The sequence below is a fragment of the Gopherus evgoodei genome, chromosome 6 (genome assembly GCF_007399415.2).
Source record: "Gopherus evgoodei ecotype Sinaloan lineage chromosome 6, rGopEvg1_v1.p, whole genome shotgun sequence".
In the NCBI taxonomy this organism is placed as follows: Eukaryota; Metazoa; Chordata; order Testudines; family Testudinidae; genus Gopherus; species Gopherus evgoodei.
In genome coordinates, this window is record NC_044327.1 from 14,472,225 (window position 1) to 14,493,162 (window position 20,938).

Here is a 20,938-nt window from a genome sequence, read left to right on the forward strand (position 1 = left end):
GGAGGGGAGTCCACAGGGAGAGCCACAAGGTCAACAACCTCCTTGTGGTTGTTAGTGGTGTCATTGCTCAAAATCCTTTCCAGCTCCTCAAAAAATGGGCAAGCTACATTTCCAAATCCGGACTGTTTGCTGGCATCTCTGGTTTTGAGGTAAGTCCTTCTGAATGGTTTGATCTTTATCCAGCATTGGCCAGTGTCCCAGTTGTGGCACTTTGTGGCCTTCTGCCTAACAATGTCCACAAACACATCTTCATTCCAGTGGTTGGCCACAAGAGCTTCTTGCACCAATGCTTCTCCCCAGATGTCAGTGAGATCCAGGGTCTCAGCATGGCTCCAAGTGGCTTCTCCAGGCATGTTGTAAAGACAGCTGGAGTAATATTTCTGCAAGTCAATATATTGGAATCCAAGAGCAAATGGGTCAGTTCTGAAATCATGCCAACTTTTAAACAGGGGAGGGGACAGCCGGTCAACTTGACTCCAGAGCAAGGGAGGGCACTCAGGTAAACAGGCAGATTAGTAATAGACACCTGCAAAGCACTGTAGACTAGCAGTTGGAGGGCTGCTAAACTAGTGTGCAGCACCACTGCACCCACATGAACAGTGAACCACACTAATTCAATGCACGTCAAACTCAGTACCCTTTGAAAGAGGACTCCAGAGTTTGTGGAAAATGTGGTGCACTCTCATGAGTTCTGTTGTTTATATGCAGGCTTTTTCAGACTGGACTAACTTGAGTTAGTCTGAACTAAATACCCCATGTAGACAAGCCCACGGTGAAAATACTAGAAAATGTATTAATGAAAAACTAAATGTATCAGATCAGCAGCATCTATGGAGGGTGGGGGGGGGAATAGAATAATCATCACAACCTAAAATCACTAATAATTAGTAAGGGAATTTTCTTGAAGCATCGGAGCTTGCAAGATGTTTTAATTAGGTGTAATCTCTGACAGATCTGAGAGTGAAAGAGAACACATGGTGAAAGAATGCCATCTAGTCAATGCTCTCCTCCTGCGTTCAAATGTTGTTATTATTTCCTTGTGACTGCAATGAGGAGGAGATCTGTAATTACAGCCCATGAGGATGCAGCTGTGCAAAGAATTTTCATTTAATGTGAAAATATCATGTTACCAGTTGGTATGTTAGTGACACCTACAGATAAATGGGTAACCTTCTCATCCTTGTGCAGGTAGGCATGGGAATCAGTCATAGCATGCCCAAAATACTGATTTTTTTAGAAAAATTATTATTGTTTGTATGACCACTGAAGCTCCATTGTGCTAGGCACTGTATGTGTGCTTAGTAAGAAACAGAGGCTTATGACAGGATAGATGAGGCCAGTATTATTATTAGAGCTGGGTGGGAAATGGTTTTCCTGTCCTGGGACAATTTTTGAGATTTCAAAAAAAATTTCCCATCTTGAGCTGGGATAAAAAGTCAAAATGCTGAAAAAAAAAATTGGAAACCAAAAATCTGGGGAAACAATCAGATTGGGTCAACTGAAACATTTCATTCTGGTAATTTTGGAATGTTTTGTGTCAATGTCAATGTGGCAGAACAGGGTAAAACCCCTTGAATCCCCTGCTAAAATGCTGGTTAAGCCCTGCTTTCGGGCAGAGAGACTGGGGCAGAGGCTCAACACAGCCAGCAGGGAGCCCAGCTGAGGGCCCTAATGAGGGCTGGCTCACTGCAATAGACTAAGGGTATGTCTAGACTACCCGCCGGATCAACGGGTAGTAATCAATCTATCGGGGATCGAATTAGTGTGTCTTGTCTAGATGTGATAAATCGATCTGCGAATCAATGCCCATACTCCACCTTGGCAGGAGGAGTAAGCAGAGTCGATGGGGGAGCTGCGGGGAGCCGTGAGGACGGCCAGGTCAGTTGAACTAAGATACTTCGACTTCAGCTACGCAAATAACGTTGCTGAAGTTGTGTATCTCAGTTCGATCTCCCCCCCGCAGTGTACACCAGCCCTAAGCTAAGCAGCGACAGCTGGGCTGAAGACTAGGAGAGCTATAAAAGCCCTGAACAAAACTCAGGTAGGAGGCTAGCCTGGGAGGGGACAGGAGGCTACAGCTCTGTCTCCTCACCCAGCAAGGGAGCCTCAAGGTCCAAGAGACCCTGGAATGGGTCAACTGAAAGAAAGGGGACAACTGTTGGAGGGATAAAGGGGACTACACGGTGGCACTGTACAATAAAGCACAAGGGTGAAACACCAGAAGAAGGCCTGAGAACTCTTATTTTACCAGCCTGGGCACAGAGCAAGAAGGAGGAAACCTGTGCGGACCCTGTGACAGTCAACCATTTCAATAGTTTTGAAACAAAAAAGACGTTTCAAATGGAAGAAAGGAACTTTTCTTGAAATGGAACGATTTGACAATGTTGAAACTGTTTTTTTCAAAACCTTTTCAAACAGAGAAATTCATCAAAAACATCCCTTTCCTGTGCAAAGTTTTGGTTTCAATGAATCCCCATGTTCAGTTGGAGGAAAAAGTGTAATCAGAAAATTTCCAACCTTTGTGGCTTTGTAGATAAGAGTTCTCTAGCTACCCTGTTTCACATGGTAGAGATATTTCAGGTATCCTCTGTTGCACGACATGCTATGCAGAGATTTATGTTTAGGATTTTTCTACTTAGATTGCAACCATTTAGGGGCAAGGACCATTTTTTTATGTGTTTGTACAGCTCCTAGCACAATGGGCTGGCTTTCGTAGCACTACTGAAATGCTAATAATAATGAATAATAGAGGCTTGAAATTGCAGTCTCTGTCACTTAGAAAAAAATGAAACCTTATATAGAATAGGTTTCTTGGTGCAAAAATGGTTTCTCAAATAAGCACCATACTCAAGCAGGGCTGACATAAATGAATGGAGGATAGACAATGGAGGCGCACTGGGGCTTGGGATTCATGATGTCATGTAAGAAGTGGGAGCTTAGAGCTGCAGCCACAAAAGTGTGAATACCAGACTAGGAACTGTATGTATGCCAGTGTCAGGGCATCTCTGCTGTGCAAAGGATTTTGAGAGTTAAACAAAGAATCCATGAGCCAAGACAGAAAAATAATACCTCCTCCATATGAATGATCAAGATGCAGTTAGGGTTGTTATCTTGTTTGTTTGTATACAGTAGCAGGTAGCATCCCAATCCTGGATCTGGACCTCATTGTGCTAGGCCCAGTACAAACAGAACACAAAGACAATCTCTGCCCCCAAAGAGATTACAATCTATTTCCTGTTGCCAGAAAGGGAGGCTTAGTCTCACCTGTCACCTTCACCTCCTCAAACTCAGTTCTTGTTTGAGGTCCTTAGGCATCTCCAAGTGTCTGTTGGCCCACAGCTCTGCTAGCAACACATCTTATGGGAGATGACTCCTTGGTCTGGAACGGGAAGGCTCCTTGACACCCTGAAAAGGAGTCGGCTCTGGGCACCCTCCCTACACTTCCTCTTCCTAGAGGGGAGGGGCTTTTTCTCTCCAGGATGGTCTGCATAAAATTCCCTAAACAGCAAGCTGAGGTTCTAGTGATCTAGTTGACAATAAGATTTATTAGGAGTAGAGAACTGATCAGATAAAAACACAAGAAACAATTTGTACACCATATCTAGTCTTGTACCTGGTTAAAGTTAAGCTAGGTAGATATGTTAGTCTATAAAGAAAATACCTTGCATTATAATGTATTTTCCCTTTTCTTCCTCTGATGTTTGGTTAGCTAGTCATCTGGTCCTCTCTCAAGCCCTGCTGTTTCTGCTCTGTGCCAGGCAGAGTGTTGTTGAGGAAATACAGAGACATTGTTTTTCTTTGCTTGTTTATATGCTAACACGCAAATATATATGTATATTCACATGTGGAGTCACTCTCCTGTGCTTAGGAAAACATGTCTTCAGTCTGGAGGCACTCCTCTGTCTCTTCTTTACTGCAAGAAGGGAAGGAATTGGAAGATCCAGATCCCAGATCAGAAGTTAAGATAGATGTGCTTCTTACTTCATAGTTCCCAGATGGCTCCTTTAAGGAGTTTTTTGGTCTCATGTGGCTGCTAACATTGACTTCTGGAGTGGTTTAAGTGCTTTGAACCTATCCATGTTATGGGAAGCAAGTGCATTTATGCATTTTATTTCACTTGTACATCCCAGGGACACTTCTGTTCCTTTGATCAGGAAAACATCATGTGATCCACCCCGTTGGAAGTATGCAAAAAAGAAGTAATTTCTACCTTATATTCATGACGTCATTGCTTACCTAGATCTTTCCTCCTAAGTCCACAGTCAGATCTGTTCAGATATGAAAGGATGATTCTACTCTGAAAAGTGTGTAAAAATAGCATCCCTTTACTCAGCAGATCTGCTCCCTGCATGCATTCAAGGTCATAGCTATTGACTTTAAGAACAAAAACATGTGCTTGCTGGGTTTTTTCCTGTTATCCCCCAGGGTCTACACAGTTATGGGAGACAGCACTGGATTCTATAACTTTTGTGCTCCCTGTATCAAATTGTTTATTAAGTTCTAAGTACAGGATCAATTATTTGTACAAACTTAACCTGCAGAACCTTTATTATTAGTGATGGTGCATGAAAAGGAAGGAATCCAGTTTGCTGTTCAGACGCCAACTTGAGTTTGCAGTACTGATAAAAAAAATGTTTTATTTGTAGGCTGGTAACAAATAAGCTGGAAATAATTGAGATAGTAAACATGGAACTCCACGGTGCCAGTTATACATTCATTTTTCAGAAGGAAATAGATCATAAGTGGTTATGTAAGAACCACAGATCTTTGTAAAATGAGAAATAATGTTTCTTGATTCATTAAACCACTAATATGGGTGATTTTGCAAAGCACAGCTCAGGTCCTTTTAAAAACAAAATGGAGTGGAATCACCTGTCTTGCCTTTTAATTCATTGCGGGATAGTCCCCAGGGAAGAACTGTAATCATCAGGTGTACTGGGCTGGTCATCCCGCTCCTGTCATGAAGGGCTTAAAACAGCCCTGGGAGAGGGCTGTGGCAGGGGAAAAACTGGGCTGATGGGGAAAGCAGCCATAGCTGCAGCCAGTGCAGTCAGGGCCCAGCTGGCCCTGATAAGAGGGTAGTGGGCCAAAAGGAAAGACAGAGACTCTCTCTAGCATTGAGGGAGAGACAGTCCTGGTTGCCTGGGAAGCTGATCAGTGTACCTGAGCTGGAGCAGTGCTGGGGAAGGGCAGAGGGATCTGGGAAGCTCCAGCCTAGCAAAGCCGCAGGCTGAGTTAAGGGCCCACAAAAGGGTATAAGGGTTGCAGAGGGGCAGCCCAGGAATAGGCAGATACAGCTGGTCCAACCCCCCTTGCTAATGAGGAGTGGTTAACTGACTGGCATCTGCCCCAGTGAGCAGGGGCTAAATGGGGACTGGTAATTGCCACTGAGGCAAGGGTGGGACAGGGGGTTTAGGGTTCCCCTGGGAGGGGAGACCCAGAGAGAGGGGGTACTGTGGTGGGTGGAACCCCTGAGTAAAGGGCACTGGGGTCCAGGAGAGACATGGGAGCCAGAAGCAGGTGAGACACAGGCCTGCAGGGGGCGCTCTGGGCTGGAAAAGAGCTAATTCCCTGGACAACTACCAGGAGGTGGCACACCAGTGAGTCATCGCCCTGCCACACCAGGGAAGGTAAAATATTGTACTTTCCTGTTTCTGCCAAAGTAACAAAATGGCCTTGAAAGTGGTTGTGAGTCAGCCAGATATAGGCCAATATTTCCACTTGATTCATTTTCAAGTGTACATGTACTGTAAGACACTGTTACCACTCTGCTGAGTGGTAGCAGATGTCGCAGCAGTATATTTAGCAGGTTAGTTTCCCAGAGAAGGAGAACTCATTGATATAGAGTCTAGGTATATTCTTAGTGTAACTTGTTTTTTATTTACACAAACTCACTTGTCCTGGTGCAGAGGTGGTTGCAAACAGCATATAAGGTGTCTCCTGTTTCAACAATACACCATTTCTTGTCATAATATTGTAGTGCAGCCTATCAGCGTACTGGCATCTGGTCTTGTGAGGGCAGATCAATATGAAAAATGATGTGGAACTACCTGGCATTTTTATTCAGATTTTGTGTATTGTACAATAGTCAACCCCTCCCCAACCGAGACACACAGGTATTCCAGCAGGCTGTAACTACTAGCTAACATATCAGATGATTCACCTCCTGTATAACTGCTCCAAAATCACTGTAATTTTCTACATCAGAGAAAAAGAAAATCTTCCCAGCTCTTGAAACTTTTCCTGGTGATTCCCTAACACAAAGAATGTGGTCTCCCCTTAACCCAGAAACTGTATAGCCTTTGTCATTCGGCTGCATGTTGGGGTATTCCATGTGGTTCAGGGAGAAACATCCCCCTGTTCTATGGCTACTATTAATTTACGGCTACAATAGCCTCATTGCTCCTGCACACCAGCTCCCCACAGATGTTGGGGAATGGCTGGTGGTTATGTGTAAAGGCAGATCCACTGCCCCCTCCTCCTATTCTCCTCAACTCTCCCCATCCTGCCTCCCAAGGCCCCTGATTTGCCCCATAGTTCCTATTCATGGTAATGAGAGTTGCGTGCTGCACAGACTAAAAGTCAAACCCTTCCTTCTGTTTCAGTTTTAGGGTATGTCTACACGGAGATCAGAGACATGACTGCCACATGTGTAGACAGCCATGCTAGCTTTGATCTAGCTATCTAGAATAGCAATAGCAGTGTATAATCCCACCAAGGACCCTTGTGTATACTCAAGTTGCTAGCTCATGCTGCTAGGTTGCACTGCTGTTGTTAAGTATCAGAGGGGTAGCCGTGTTAGTCTGGATCTGTAAAAGCAGCAAAGAGTCCTGTGGCACCTTATAGACTAACAGATGTATTGGAGCATGAGCTTTCGTGGGTGAATACCCACTTCGTCAGATGCCCCACATATTCACCCACGAAAGCTCATGCTCCAAAACATCTGTTAGTCTATAAGGTGCCACAGGACTCTTTGCTACTGCTGTTGTTGTTTGATCTAGCTAGCTCAGGTATGTCTACATGTGCTGCAGTTACACCTCTGATTGCAGTGTAGATCTATCTTGTATTATGTCACACCCTGTAATTTTTTCTTCAAGTTTTGGGTTAATCGGAAACCTCAGAACAAATCCTAGTTGAAATCACAATTTCACCTGATTTTGCATGAAATGGCAAAACTAAACCCTGAATCCCGACACTCCTTTTGTTAGGGAGATTCAAAATTCATATCTAAATATTATGGCTCCAGTCCCTCTCTACTTTCATATTTCCAGGTTTTTTCCTTCTAGAACCTATACCATCATGTGCAGTATTTGCCATTGGCAGAAACTCCATAGCTGGCTCTTCTGTTCGAAAAGAGCAAATATTCAAAGGTGCCCCTGTAACAGTCCTGAATTCCAAAAGAGCCAAGAAGACAGTATTGAAGTTAACAGGAATTTTGGTGTTGATTCAGTGGAAACTGGATGGGGACCACTGTCACGCTGTCCAGAGTGGTTCATGACCATGAGCGCCAACCTCAGGCCAGACTATCAAGAAGCAGGGCAGACACCCCAAACAAGCTATATGTTTTATAGTTAGATTTCACCAACCCACTAACAAATATGAAGTCCTGAAGCACTATAACAGGCATACTACAGAGTCACAGAGAGGCCCTTTGGGCATTCCAATCTAGCTTGTCACCCAGGCAAGCTGGACTTAGTAATAGATGGTTGCCATAAATCAAAGATCCAAAAAGATTCAGGTTGCTGCCAGTTGCAAGAGTCCAGTTACTAACCCCAGGTCAGTTTGTATCTCAGATCCTACACCAAAGATGCTTGTAGCCAATACTATAGTAAAACTAACTAAAGATATATTAATTAAGAAAAAGAAATGAGAGAGTTATTTACAGGTTAAAGAGGGCAAATACACACACGCACACAAACACACACGTTACAGGTTACATGGTTCCCAAAGGTAACAGAACTGTCAGCACTGAATGTCCTTTAGGGCTAACCTATGTTGACCCTGGGAAATCTCCGCTATCTTTCATATCCGCTATCTTTATTTCCTTCTCCCAGAATTCAAACTGCAGGGACAATTATCAAAGTTTTTGCATTGTGATTTTCCACAATGACCCATTTAGTTTTGTTAGTCCTTCCTAATGGGCAGACATAACACCTTTCATAGAGATTTAGCATTTTACAGTATGTAAAATTTCCTCTTATTTGGTGAGTTACATAGTTCAGAACAAACATTTAACAGCTATATAGCAAACACTCAAATGCTACCTTCTAGCATGGGATACAGGCATTATAAGCAGGATTAACGGATGTAGCAATTTACAAGCATTTCATAAAGTCTGAACACAAAACACATTGTTATAAGTCCCATAGCCACCTTAACCATACTAACACACAGGTGACCGGTGTCCCAGATGAGTGAGGTATTTCTTTAATTTCAAGTGTGAAGTTCCCAGCAATGAATTTCTGTGCTGGGCTGAGGCCTAAGAACTGGCACCTGCTCTGCCAGTGTCAAAAACATTCTAAGGTGCCTGTATCAGAGTCCTGAATTCCAAAAGTGCCAAGAAGACACTACTGAAGTTAATGGGAATTTTGCTGTTGATTCAGTGGAAGCTGGATGGGGGGCAGTATTACAAAATAACCCCTGCCTTGCCATGTATTATTTTGTACATAATAAGTTTTTCAGATTTTTTTTCTTGAGAACACAGAGCATTTGTCTGCCCTAGAAAAACCACCTTGACAATGGGCATCAGCAGAAGGTGCTTCTGAGTAACCACTGAACACATCTGCAATCACACACAAGTTGAAACTGGAGTCTGCACCTTTTGCTGTTGCCCATTGTCACCAATGGATACATTTTCAAATACAGACAAGCCCAAAGAGGATATAGCATGATGTGGCCAGCAGAAAAGATGAGTAGTCTTCAGGTAGAGATAAGGGACCATTATAATAGCCCAGAATTGTCATCGTCTGAGTTGCAAAAGCTCTGTTAGAGCATATACTCTGACTGCAGCATGCTTCTAAGGCCATTGCCAGAAGTTGTACAATTTTTCTGTGTGTGCCCTACCTTCCCAGCAAGAGGACAAACCCTGGAGAAGACTGACACTCAGGTGAAGTGACATTTGGAGGTATGGGTGAAATCTGTAAGACCCCCAGCCTGCCTTACTATAGGTAAGGCATCTGGGCAGGGTCCAACCACCTAGGGACATTACCACAGTAAGGGATGTTCCTCCTGCTCTAAAGATAACTGATGGGCAAACTAAGGAGACAAATATAGAAATAATGAGGAGAGATATCTAAGCCTCTATTGACTGATGTCTGGGAGCTGGCAGAGGATCTGGAAATGTTGGGCATATTCTGTGGGCGGTGTCCCAGATGAGTGAGGTATTTCTTTAATTACAAGGGTGAAGGGGAGAAAAAAGATGGAATGAGGCTATCACTTGGCCACAGCAAAAGTATGAAGTGAACTTTCTCTGGGCAGGTTTCATAGTATTTAGTGAGTGATCTTTATCAGGCCTAGCAAATTCATAAAACTACTCTGAATTTCTCTCCAGGATCAAAGGCTTCAGTAGTGTTTAGTCAGAAGACTCACCAAGATTATACACAACAATGAAAGATAATTTCAGAAGCAGAGCAGACACTGGACTTCAGCATGCTCCTATTGAAATCAAATGCACTGTACCAATTAACATTGATGGGAGCAGGGTCTCAGCCTTAGTTTTACTGCTCTTTTGATCTTGCCCCAGCAACTGCAGATACAGTCCATAGGTCAGCACAGATTCCAGGTAATCAGGCACTCTCTAAGGTCTTCGTTCATTGATGATCTCCACAGAACATCCCCTGAATGACCCATTTAAACTCAGCGGCTTACTTGATGAAACTACTGGACACCGGGGAGGATGGTAAATATGCTAACCTCACATTTGCATCAAGAATTCATAAAACTAACTGCTGCTACCACTTGGTACTGCCCACCTTCCATGGCCCACCTTGGGCAATTGATTCAATGGGCCTACTTCTCCTTTGGCTGATACGGGGGTAAATCAGGAGTAAGTCCATTGAAATCAGTGATGCTTATTTGGCATAAAATGAGTGTGAGAAGAGAGTCAGACATTATATGTTTTTCATGTATTCCTACATTGTTTCAGACTGTGCTTAAAAGAGATTTTTAAACATTTCCATTATGCTCCTACTTATTAGACATAAAAATGTCTCCTAAGGTAGCTTAGACGGAGAGGGGGATGGGTTCAGAAATATTTGTGGTTTCAAGGTCTGCTTCTGATCTCAATTACTTGAATTTTTTCTCCCTCTTTCAGGGATTTGTCTGCAGCTCATCACTGCAGTACCTGAGTGCCTGTTGTATTAATTCAGATGGAAAATGTGAGCCCAAGGTATTGACATAATCCAGTCACTGCCCAACATTAAACAGTGGTAAACAAGGTTCAGGGTTTGAGGTACAAAGACCTCAGCCTGCTTAGTACCATGGTGCACAAACCATTAAAATCCTTTTAACCTTTTATTAAAGACAAAGAAAAGAAGGGAAAACAGTGAAAGTATTTGAAATATAAAGCATTAAGTAAGACTTTCATTTTCACAGGATCCCTTATTCCCTTTCACTGGAGAGACTTTTAGAAGAAAAAAACCCTGTGTTTGACAGGCTCTTAGGTGGTATGAAAGGTGGTGATAACTGTGCTTTGTGGGGTGGTGGGGGGGAGCAGTTAGTTTTGACGGGCTGGAGCTGCTGTTAAAGTCCAGTGCCAAGGAGTGTTTGGGAGCTGGAGAATTTGTCCTGTCATCTGGGTCCCTCTCTCTGTCCTGGCGTGGTCAGGACATCTTTCAGGATTAGGATGAAAAAGGTCTGAGTTTCCAGGAGATCATGGGGGTGGCAGCCATGATGGTGAAGTTTGCTCTAGTAGCCAATCCCCCTCCCCCCTCAGTCTCTTTCTTTAAGGACCCCAAAAGGGAGAGGTGGGTGGAATAGTCCATCCCCTCATTATGTTGTTAACCAACGAAGCCTAATATCCAACACCAATTGTGATTTCTGGTTCCACACTTCTGTTGTCGACCAAACATGATCTTAATACAGTCCTTGAGTTATATCAGTAGGCCTTTTTGTTGGTAGTTATTGAGCCTTTGCATCTTTTCCCATCAACATTTGTTGTTACAGGTTATTCTGACTTCTTAGGAAATTATGCTCGCTTTTTACAGTTGAGCTCACAATTAAGGTAAATTTGTAGGCCCTGTTATCACAGCATATTTCCTCTCTTTCATTAACCAGTTTTGCCTAGGATCAGACATTTGTTCATAAAATCACAATTATGAAAACAAATACCTTATTTCAGTTTAAGCACACATAGGAAAGGGGAAGGGGAAAAAGTACTTGGTTATATTTTAAGGTTTGCATATTCTAAATCCCAATGTTGGGATTTACAAATCTTTCTTGATTAGATGTTACAAAAATTACAGTTAAACCATCCGGATGTTAATAAAGCTCAGAACTTACAACTCACTTCATCTGTAGCTAAAACAAAACTCAGTTTTGCTGCTGTTGTATATTTGTAAGATGTTTAAGGACAAATCAACTCTTAACAATTCTTTGGCTCTACATCCAGGATGGGTAAAGATGGAAAAAAAACTTCATTCTTCTTTTACCAGTTACACAGTTGAAGCTGTACATTTGCATGAAAATTTTATTCACTAACGGTTAAACTTGTTCACTTGGAGGAAAATCTTTAGCCCCGATGCTATTCTTACCTGAGTTTGTCATCTCCTTTTAAAACAAGCAATACAATAGGGTTCTTTTGCATTCATGAGTCATTTGCAATATCCAAAGGCAGTAAAAATTCACAGGCATTTCAAGTCTATAACAGATCTTGCCTGCCTGTTTTACCGCCACCATTGGTGAGAACAACACGACCATTGTGGCAACTTAGCCCATCATGCTGCTCTACCCTGCAACCCTTATCCCGTTCTGTCTCACGTGCACAGAACAACAACAACTAAAATAATTGACATTGAAAACAAAACGGGAAAATGTTGCAAAACACGCAAACAGCAAGGAAAAAACATTTCAAATACAAAATATTTACTAAAAGTTTGCTGCTAGAACAGCCCTTAGTTTTGGTGATTTGAGATTTAATTCACAGTTAATGCCGTAGCAGCCCTGAATTAAGCTGGCATTTTGTTAACAAGAGGGCTACCCATGCTTCTATTTCAGTACAAGTCTGCTTTAGCAACATAACCTTCAATAATTTAAAACACTTCATTTTTACCATTTTTGCTTTTGCTTACAAATACCTTTTCATTAAACTTTCAAAGTTAATACCAATCACAGAAACAACAAACCTAAAAATAAAAGAAATATTATTCAAGGCATATCTTAAAAGATTTTTTTTAAACCTTAGTTAACCCTCTAATTTTTGCTTTTTTTAAAAAAATGGTTTGCTTTGCATGCTTATCTCAAACAAGCTCAACACTCAAGAACTTTCAAACACACTTTTGTTTTGGACTAACTTTGAAAACAACTGCTTGTTTGCCAAGGTGCCAGCTTCTGGTTTTTTATTTAACTCTTTAGACCTCACGTTGGGATATCGAAAATGTTAACCCTCTCTTAAAAAAAAAATCAGTCATTTATTTAGAAAATCCCAGTTTGGAGATAAGCAATTTGCAAACCTTCATATATAACCAAGTACCTTTTCCTTTTTTCTATAAGCTTCAACTGAAATAAGACTTTTTGTTTTTATAATTATGATTTTATGAACAAATGTCTGATCCTAAGCAGAACTGGTTCATAAAAGAGAGAGATTATATTGCCATAATTGGGCCTATAAATTTGGCTGCCACCGCCACTGTATCTTGGGCCCCCAGGCCTTTGTCATCCTGATGCTGAGAGATGTTAGGGCCAGAGAGAAGGATCAGATGACATCACCACCTCCACTGGATCCATTTGAATCACAAACACCCGTTGGTATGAAACAGGGTTGGACTTTAACAGCAGCAACAGCTGCAGCCCATCTCAGCTCACTTCTCTTTCCCCCAAAAGGACGGCTATGGCCATCTGAGGCCACGTCTATACTACAAAGTTAAGTCAACTTTATGTAAGTCGACATGGAGCCTCTGTTTTAAGCAAGTTGATCTTGCGTGTCCACACTATGCTCATTGTGTCGACGGAGTGCATCCTCACTAGCAGGGCTTGAATCGACGCACAGAGCACTGCACTGTAGGTAGCTATCCCACAGTGCATGCGGCTAACTGGAATTTTGGATTGGGCTTGCGATGCCTTATGGGACCAAAACATTGGTGTGGGTGGTTATAGGTACATAGCATTAGCCTCTGATGATGCATTTTCCTCCCTCCCTCTCTCCCTGAAATCAATGGCAAAAAACCCAAGCCTTTTTCAAAAGACTGGATTACCCGTGCGGATGCCATAGCACAATAAGCATGGACTCCACTCAGCTGTACGGTGTTGTTGTGATTCTGGGATGCATTAACAGGTGTGTTGTAAACAAGACACGAGAAGTCATTCTTCCGCTTTACTCTGCGCTGGTTAGGCCTCGACTGGAGTATTGTGTCCAGTTCTGGGCACCGCATTTCAAGAAAGATGTGGAGAAATTGGAGAGGGTCCAGAGAAGAGCAACAAGAATGATTAAAGGTCTTGAGAACATGACCTATGAAGGAAGGCTGAAGGAATTAGGTTTGTTTAGTTTGGAAAAGAGAAGAGTGAGAGGGGACATGATAGCAGTTTTCAGGTATCTAAAAGGGTGTCATCAGGAGGAGGGAGAAAACTTGTTCACCTTAGCCTCCAATGATAGAACAAGAAGCAATGGGCTTAAACTGCAGCAAGGGAAATTTAGGTTGGACATTAGGAAAAAGTTCCTAACTGTCAGGGTAGTTAAACACTGGAATAGATTGCCTAGGGAAGTTGTGGAATCTCCATCTCTGGAGATATTTAAGAGTAGGTTAGATAAATGTCTATTAGGGATGGTCTAGACAGTACTTAGTCCTGCCATGAGGGCAGGGGACTGGACTCGATGACCTCTCGAGGTCCCTTCCAATCCTAGAGTCTATGAGTCTATGAGCATTACAAACACCTCGTGCCTTATCCTGCAGTATTTACACAGCCGATACAGAAGCCCCGCTGTGCAGAACAACGTGATGCCATGTAAGCAGCCCTGCTGGAAGACATAGAACAAAGCAATTCGCAGTTGCAGGTGACAGTCACACATCACCTTGACACAGCTAAGCATCATTTCTGGGCCTGGGAAACAAGCACTGACTGGTGGGACCACATCATTATGCGGCTATGGGATGACGAGCAGTGGTGGCAGAACTTTTGAATGCGTAAGACCACTTTCCAGGAACTGTATGAAGAGCTTTCCCCAGCCCTGAAGTGCAGCAATACTAAAATGACAGTGGAGAATCCAGTGGCAGTAGTTCTGTGGAAGCTTGCAACACCAGACTGCTACCGGTCAGTGGGGAATCAATTTGGAGTGGGTAAATCTACCATGAATCTGTTGTGATCCAAGTGTGCAGGGCCATTAACAGACTTCTACTAAGAAGGACAGTGACTCTGGGAAACATGCAGGACATAGTGGATGGTTTTGCCGTGAGGGGTTCCCTAACTGCGATGGGGCGATAGACAGAACGCATATCCCTATCTTGGCACCAGACCACCTTGCCAAAGAAAGGGGTACTTCTCAATGGTGTTGCAAGTGCTGGTGGATCACAGAGTCATTTCACTGACATCAGTGTAGGATGGTCGGGAAAGGTGCATGCCGCGCACATCTTTAGGAATATAGGTCTGTTCAGAAAGCTGTAAGCAGGGACTTTCTTTTCAGTCTGCAAAATAACCATTGGTGATGTTGAAATGCCAATTGTGTTCCTGGGGGACCCAGCCTACCCCTTGTTCCAATGGCTCATGAAGCTGGACACGGGCAGCCTGGACAGCAATAAGGAGAGGTTCAACCATAGGCTGTACAAGTGCAGAACGATGGTGGAACGTGCCTTTGAACGTTTAAAAGGTTGCTGGCATTGTTTGCTTACTAGGTTAGACCTCAGTGAAAGCAATATCCCCACTGTTATTGCTGCCTGCTCTGTGTTCCATAATATCTGTGAAACAAAGGGAGAAAAGTTTCTGCTGGGGTGAGGGGTTGAGGCAGATTGCCTGGCAGACAATGTTGAGCAGCAGTAAGAAGAGCACATTGACTGGCTCTGCATCCCCGTGAGGCTTTGAAAACCACTTTCAGCAATGAGCCAAAGTAATGTGACGCATATCTGTGTTGTTCCTTACCAAACTGTCCCCTCCCTTGCATTTTCTCCCCTCTAAACTCCACCACCACCAGCCATCATGTGTTGAATGAATAAAGAGTCCTTTTTCTCAACCCATCAAGTTTTATTTTGCACACAAACACACAGAAACAGCAAAGAAAAGTAAGCTAACGTGGGGGAAAATGGCTGATAACACTGTGTGGGGAGAAATAATGAAAGCTTTCTTACAGATGCACTGAGTCACCACGATCAGCCGTGCTGACAAGCTTTCCATGTTGATCAAAAAGGAAATTAAAATTCCAAAGGGCTTTAACAGGAGAGTGGCTGTTTCCTGAGTACGGAGCTGATGTGCAGTAGAGTTGAAAGTGCTCTCCAGAGCGGTCACAGTGGAGCACTGAGACACTGCCTGGAGACCAATTCATTCAAATTACACAATACAGTGTCTACGCTATCACCATGTTGACCCATGGATGTCGAATCAAGCGCTACACCTCTTGCGGAGGTGGAGTGCAGAAGTCAATTTTACAAGCCACTTAGGTCAGCGGAAGGAACTTGGTAGTCTAGACAAATACATGATTAGATTGACTTAATGCAGCTTATTTTGACCTAAAGTTGTAGTGTAGACCAGGCCTCAGAGACCGTCAAACAAGGCTTGTTTGGTTTTTTTCTAAAATTATCTCTAGCTAAGTGGAAAGGGAACAAAGGGATGTTGTTAAAGCAAAAGCCTTACTTGATCCTTTGCCTGTCAAATGCTTTAACTGTTGTTCCTTCCTTTCTTTATCTTTAGTGGATTTATCTTTTAAAGGATTTTTAATGGTGTGTTTAACATGGTACGATGGAGCTGAGGTCTCTATATGCCAAACCCTGAACCTTGTTTAACACTGTTTAATGTTGGACAGTAACTGGGTTATGTTAACACCTTTGGCCCATATATTGCATCTAAATTAATACAGCATGCCTTCCAGATAAATAGGGAAGTTCCTGGTGGGCTTCATGGAGTCTTCTCCTTCACTGGGTTATAGAAGGCTCTGCTTTGGGGCAGGGTTATTTTCTTTTTTGAGGGGGTGGACTAGGAAAAGGGGCACTTGATGTTGTGAATGACGTCTTGTTATGGTGACAAAGCTGGATCCAATTTTATATGGGTGCAATTCCATTGGCTTCATTGGATCTACTCCTAATTTACATTAGTATAAGGGAGTGCTGAATCTGGATCTAAGATGCTGCAACATCCAAAAGTAACTGAGTGAGACAACAGCGCAGCCCTTATGATCGTTTTTGGCCACAGTAGCTTCAGACATCATTTGTGCTGCTGTCACATTGCCAATCTATCCTATTTCTCCATCCACTAAAGCATCTCTCTGATAAAGTTTTGTCGTGTGTTCATGCTTTGGGATCAGGATTTGATTTATTCAGTTCTTAGTTATAGACTCATAGACTCATAGACTCTAGGACTGGAAGGTCATCGAGTCCAGTCCCCTGCCCTCATGGCAGGACCAAATACTGTCTAAACCATCCCTAATAGACATTTATCTAACCTAGTCTTAAATATCTCCAGAGATGGAGATTCCACAACTTCCCTCGGCAATCTATTCCAGTGTTTAACTACCCTGACAGTTAGGAACTTTTTCCTAATGTCCAACCTAAATCTCCCTTGCTGCAGTTTAAGTCCATTGCTTCTTGTTCTATCATTGGAGGCTAAGGTGAACAAGTTTTCTCCCTCCTCCTGATGACACCCTTTTAGATACCTGAAAACTGCTATCATGTCCCCTCTCACTCTTCTCTTTTCCAAACTAAACAAACCCAATTCCTTCAGCCTTCCTTCATAGGTCATGTTCTCAAGACCTTTAATCATTCTTGTTGCTCTTCTCTGGACCCTCTCCAATTTCCCCACATCTTCCTTGAAATGCGGTGCCCAGAACTGGACACAATACTCCAGTTGAGGCCTAACCAGCGCAGAGTAAAGCGGAAGAATGACTTCTCGTGTCTTGTTTACAACACACCTGTTAATGCATCCCAGAATCACATTTGCTTTTTTTGCAACAGTATCACACTGTTGACTCATATTAAGCTTGTGGTCTACTATGACCCCTAGATCTCTTTCTGCCATACTCCTTCCTAGACAGTCTCTTCCCATTCTGTATTTGTGAAACTGATTGTTCCTTCCTAGGTGGAGCACTTTGCATTTATCTTTATTGAACTTCATCCTGTTTACCTCAGACCATTTCTCCAATTTGTCCAGATCATTTTGAATTTTGACCCTGTCCTCCAAAGCAGTTGCAATCCCTCCCAGTTTGGTATCGTCCGCAAACTTAATAAGCGTACTTTCTATGCCAACATCTAAATCGTTGATGAAGATATTGAATAGAACCGGTCCCAAAACTGACCCCTGCGGAACCCCACTTGTTATACCTTTCCAGCAGGATTGGGAGCCATTAACAACTACTCTCTGAGTACAGTTATCCAGCCAGTTATGCACCCACCTTATAGTAGCCCCATCTAAATTGTACTTTCCTAGTTTATCTATAAGAATATCATGCGAGACCGTATCAAATGCCTTACTAAAGTCTAGGTATATCACATCCACCGCTTCTCCCTTATCCACAAGGCTCGTTATCCTATCAAAGAACGCTATCAGATTAGTTTGACACGATTTGTTCTTTACAAATCCGTGCTGGCTATTCCCTATCACCTTACCACCTTCCAAGTGTTTGCAGATGATTTCTTTGATTACCTGCTCCATTATCTTCCCTGGCACAGAAGTTAAACTAACTGGTCTGTAGTTTCCTGGGTTGTTTTTATTTCCCTTTTTATAGATGGGCACTATATTTGCCCCCTTCCAGTCTTCTGGAATCTCCCCCGTCTCCCATGATTTCCCAAAGATAATAGCTAGAGGCTCAGATACCTCTTCTATTAACTCCTTGAGTATTCTAGGATGCATTTCATCAAGCCCTGGTGACTTGCAGGCATCTAACTTTTCTAAGTGATTTTTTACTTGCTCTTTTTTTATTTTATCTTCTAAACCTACCCTCTTCCCGTAAGCATTCACTATACTAGACATTCCTTCAGACTTCTCAGTGAAGACTGAAACAAAGAAGTCATTAAGCATCTCTGCCATTTCCAAGTCTCTCGTTACTGTTTCCCCCTTCTCATTGAGCAGTGGGCCTACCCTGTCCTTGGTCTTCCTCTTGCTTCTAATGTATTGATAAAAAGTCTTCTTGTTTCCCTTTATTCCCATAGCTAGTTTGAGTTCATTTTGTGCCTTTGCTTTTCTAATCTTGCCTCTGCATTCCTATGTTATTTGCCTATATTCATCCTTTGTAATCTGACCTAGTTTCCATTTTTTATATGACGCCTTTTTATTTTGTAGGTCACGCAAGATCTCGTGGTTAAGCCAAGGTGGTCTTTTGCCACATTTTCTATCTTTCCTAACCATCAGAATAACTTGTTTTTGGGCCCTTAATAGTGTCCCTTTGAAAAACTGCCAACTTTCTTCAGTTGTTTTTCCCCTCAGTCTTAATTCCCATGGGACCTTACCTATCAGCTCTCTGAGCTTACCAAAATCCGCCTTCCTGAAATCCATTGTCTCTATTCTGCTGTACTCCCTTCTACCCTTCCTTAGAATTGCAAATTCTATGATTTCATGATCACTTTCACCCAAGCTTCCTTCTACTTTCAAATTCTCAACAAGTTCCTCCCTATTTGTTAAAATCAAGTCTAGAACAGCTTCCCCCCTAGTAGCTTTTTCAACTTTCTGAAATAAAAAGTTGTCTGCAATGCAGTCCAGGAACTTATTAGATAGTCTGTGCCCCGCGGTGTTATTTTCCCAACATATATCTGGATGATGAAGTCCCCCATCACCACCAAATCTTGGGCTTTGGATGATTTTGTTAGTTGTTTGAAAAAAGCCTCATCCGCCTCTTCCACCTGATTAGGTGGCCTGTAGTAGACTCCCAGCACGACATCACCCGTGTTTTTTACCCCTTTTAGCCTAACCCAGAGACTCTCCACACTTCCGTCTCCTATGTCCATCTCCACCTCAGTCCAACTGTGTACATTTTTAATATATAAGGCAACACCTCCTCCCTTTTTCCCCTGTCTATCCTTCCTGAGCAAACTATACCCATCCACACCAACATTCCAGTCATGTGTATTATCCCACCAAGTTTCAGTAATGCCAATAATGTCATAGTTGTATTTATTTATTAGCACTTCCAGTTCTTCCTGCTTATTACCCATACTTCTTGCATTTGTATATAGGCATCTAAGATACTGGTTTGATCTTGCCTCCCAGCTTTGCCCTGACCCTCCTTTCTCTCTGCCATTATAGCCTGTGCTCCCTCCTGTTTCCAACCCATCTCCCAGGTCTTGTTCCCCACTTACCTGTGGGCTTTGCTCACCTGCCCCCGTCGAACCTAGTTTAAAGCCCTCCTTACTAGGTTAGCCAGTCTGTGCGCAAATAAGGCCTTTCCCCTCTTCAAAAGGTGAACGCCATCTGTTCCTAGCAGTCCTTCCTCGAATAGCATCCCGTGGTCGAGGAAACCAAAGCCCTCCTGGCGACACCATCTTCGCAGCCAGGCATTCACCTCCACGATGCATCTGTCTCTGCCCGGACCCCTACCTTCAACAGGAAGAATCGAAGAGAATACCACCTGCGCTCCAAACTCCTTAACCCGTACTCCCAGAGTCACACCTCGCAGTGTCATTTGTGCCCACATGGATGAGTAGCAGGGGTAGTAGTCAGAAGGCCGGATAATCCTCGACAAAGCCTCTGTAACATCTCGGATACGGGCCCCTGGCAGGCAGCATACCTCCTGGGATGAATGGTCAGGGCGACAGATGGGTGTCTCTGGCCCCCTCAGCAGAGAGTCTCCAACCACCACTACCCTACGTTTCTTATTGTTAGATTTCAAACAATTCCTTTAGAACAAATATTTTAGAAGTTAGAGTGAAAATCCCAGTGAATTGCAAATACAATCTGACAGCTCTAAAACTTGCATGAGTGAACTGATAAAAGATAACACTGTGCAATATGTTAGAAATCTAGAGATTTTTGAAAATAATATTAAATCTCGTAGCATCAGGATATTGGGTTCATCAGAGCATTTCTGTTTCAAGCTTTCATAAAAAGCCTTCTGTATTTTTGGTACTTATATTGGGGGGAGAGGGGGAACTGAGTCTCCTTTGCAGATGTATAGAGCATTTTGGAACACTTTAAATTTAGTCCCCTCAATTTGACTTCTAAATTTGTTGTTTTACACTGTACTTTAATGGTCATTTCCATAGGAATCTTTTTTTGGGGGGGCGGGTTGGATAATCAAACCAGTGTTGATATCTGTTAGCATAACTGGATTCCAATATTTCCTCATAAGCTCAAATGGTTTGAAGTTGGATAGAATGGATTTATTTATTTATTTATTGCTATTATTATGATGCAAAATCTTTTCTCATGGCACAACTGAATTATGAGGAGAGGCTGAGTGATGCAATCTTAGGTGGATTTGAGGATAACTTTAGGGCAAAATCTATTCTCCCTGATTTGAAATAGTTCAAAGTACCATTACCTAATTTGACACAATTCTATAGCCAGTCTGTACTTTATTCTCTTTTCTTTGTGACTCTTGATGGGAATACGTGGTTTCTCGTACTTGGATCCTTAGCTGTTGAGTAAATGGACA